The sequence below is a fragment of the Brassica oleracea genome, chromosome C2, assembly GCF_000695525.1.
Source record: "Brassica oleracea var. oleracea cultivar TO1000 chromosome C2, BOL, whole genome shotgun sequence".
Classification (NCBI taxonomy): domain Eukaryota; kingdom Viridiplantae; phylum Streptophyta; class Magnoliopsida; order Brassicales; family Brassicaceae; genus Brassica; species Brassica oleracea.
The window spans coordinates 29,289,657-29,293,107 of NC_027749.1; positions in this window are offsets into that span (position 1 = coordinate 29,289,657).

Consider the following 3,451-nt stretch of genomic DNA (forward strand, 5'->3'; position numbering starts at 1 on the left):
ATGCTCTACCCAAATCGTGAATAACTCTAGCACCAGATCTAATGAATCATAGTTGTCAAGAAAGAAGAAGCTATGGACAGAAAAAAAAATGAGGTAAGTAAATTATTCTCTAATATTTGAGAGTAGACTGTATTTTTTATGTTTATAACTGTGGAGAGGATTTTTTTTTTAACTTTTTTTTTGGTTTGGTGTTGGATCTTAAAATCCACTCAGACATAGGGCACATGTTTATGATGGCGAGTATTAGAAGCAATTTAAAAGAAGAAAGTTTGGACTACTATGAACTATGGAAAATGCATGTCTTATTAATAGGAAGGTCTAACTCGCCGATCAATACAGAGGGGGGTGTCTAAGAACAGCATAATATAAATAAATATATCGAGACTGTAGTTTACCTGTGGAGAGAATGAATGGCTCTCTCTCTTCTTGGCCTCTCCTCCTCTTTTTATAAGTCTTTGGAGGTGAACCATAACGAAACGGAACGTGAGTCTTTATGGTGATTTTTAATGCTTTTGATTCCACTACGTTCACGGGCGAATCCAAAAAATAAAAATAATTTAACATGGAACACAATATATGTTATCCTTAGTTATATTTTCTTTTTTTTTAAAACAAATTACTTTAAAATTTTATATTTATTTTTAAATGAGTTAAATAAAATAAGATAAACATTCTTTATAGTGCTAAATATTTTTAAGTAATATTACAAATTTGTATAATATACATAATTCTGGGACAAAATTGTATTCATTTTAGCTGTTATTTTCATTAAAGTGTTGAAAAATATTTATACTCGATAAAAAAATTGTTAAAGTAAAACTTAGATAAACACTACAAAAAAAACGTTTCCGTAACGACGAAACATTACGAGGAAAATCTTTCCTCGTAAACTTACAAGTAGTTTACGAGAATGTTACGATGAAACTGAAATTCGTCGTAACAACGATGTAAAATTACAATGAAAACGTTTCGTCGTAAATACCTTGTAAATTTACGACGAAAGTACGTGGCAAACAATATTCGTCGTAAATTTACTAAGATATTACGACGCCACATATTACCGTTATTTATTGGTGAAAACGTGTATTGAATGCGCTTTGAATTGCCTAATTTCGTTGTAAACTCGTTGTAAAACAGATGTAAGAGAGATGTAAAACCCTAGTAAAATATTCCTAGTAAAATCCTTGTTATACTTCACCTACCAAAATCGAAACTTTTTCTATATATATGTCATTTCTCACAACTCACAAACGAAAACAAAGAAAACAAATCCCAAAAAAATTTCCAAAACAATTCCCCAAAGAAATTCTAAAAAACAAATTCCCAACAAAAATTCCCAATTTTTTTTAAAAAAATGGCGGATGGCGGTAATATTTACGAGTTACGGAGTGTGATGTATTCCCATAAAGATTCGGAAGGGAGAGTGACGAATGCATTTCTGAGCGGGCTAGAGACATTCATGTACCAGACAGGCTCTACACCGCTCACGCAAAAAAGCGGTAAGATGTTCTGCCCTTGTCGGAAATGCAAGAATTCAAAATTTGCACGTAATGAAACTGTATGGAAGCATTTAGTAAACCGGGGATTTATACCACAATATTATATTTTGTATCAACACAGAGAGTGTTATGGTGGAAATGAAGCTAGTAGTAGTAATAATAATTTTGGGGATGCTGTTAATAATGTTGCATAATGCATACAATTATCATCATCAAGAAGAGCAGATGGTAGATCATGATAGGGTTCAAGATATGATTATTGATTGAACCGAATCATTTGCATAATGAATATAATTACCATCAAGAAGAGCAGATGGTAGATCATGATAGGGTTCAAGATATGATTATTGATTCATTTTTAGAAAAAACTACAACAATAGCTGATGGAACTGGAAATGTAGAAAAACTAACCTAATTTGGATGCAAAAAGGTTTTATGAAATGCTAGATGCTGCAAATCAACCAATCTACACTGGTTGTAAAGAAGGTCCCTCTAAATTGTCTCTAGCAGCTAGGATGATGAATATTAAAACGGATCATAATTTACCTGAAAATTGCATGGATGCATGGGCGGAGTTGTTTAAAGAGTATTTGCCAGAAGACAACGTGTCTGCTGAATCTTATTATGAAATTCAGAAATTGGTTTATAGTCTTGGGTTGCCTTCGGAGATGATAGATATTTGCATCGACAACTGCATGATCTACTAGAAAGATGATGAGAAGCTAGAAGAGTGTCGATTCTGCAAGAAACCACGATTCGAACCGCAAGGACGTGGGAGGAAAAATGGTACCGTACCAAAGGATGTAGTACCTACCAATTACAGACATGTTGAAAAGGTTATATCAATATGAGAGGACTGTTGCATCGATGAGGTGGCATGCCGAACATGTCCAGAGGGATGGCGAGGTCGCTCATCCATCAGATGCAAGAGCATGAAAATATTTCAACAAAGTACACCCAGACTTCAGTAGAAATATTCGGAATGTCTATCTTGGGTTATGCACCGATGGATTTAGTCCATTCGGAATGTCTGGAAGATAATATTCTTTGTGACCAGTCATTCTTACGCCGTACAATTTGCCGCCGGAAATGTGCATGGAACAAGAATATATATTCTTAACCATATTAATCCCTGGGCCGAAGCATCCAAAATGGTCGCTAGATGTTTTTTTTCAACCATTGATACAAGAGCTAAAGGAGTTGTGGTCAGACGGGGTGAGGGCATATGATTGTTCGTTGAAAAACAATTTTACGATGCGAGCAGTTCTGCTATAGACGATAAGTGACTTTTCTGCTTATGGGATGTTGTCTGGTTGGACAACACATGGAAGAGTATCTTGTCCATATTGTCTTGGATCGACGGATGCTTTTCAACTGAAGAATGGTAGGAAGAGTTGTTGGTTTGATTGTCATCGTCGCTTTCTCCCCATTTCTCATCCGTACAGAAGAAATAAGATATTGTTTAGGTACAAAAGAGTTGTCAGAGACAGTCCTCCTCCATATCTCACCGGCCAACAGATCGAAGCGGACATTGATTATTTCAGAACTCAGGAAACAGTTAAGTGTGGAGGAAACTGGCATGTTCCTGAAAATATGTCTGATGGGTATGGTGTGGCGCACAATTGGGATAAGAAGAGTATATTTTGGGAGCTGTCTTACTGGAAGGATCTTTTTTTACGTCACAACCTGGATGTGATACATATAGAGAATAACTTTTTTTGACAATATCATGAATACAATACTGAACGTCCATGGGAAGACAAAAGATAACAAGAAGTCAAGGATGGACTTACCGGATATTTTCTCAAGAAGTGAGTTACATATCAAGAGCAATGGCAACGTTCATGTTCCTATCTTTCGGTTGTCACCAGAAGCCAAAACAACTTTGTTTGATTGGGTTGCATCAGAAGCTAAGTTCCCTGATGGTTATGTTTCTAATATATCAAGATGTG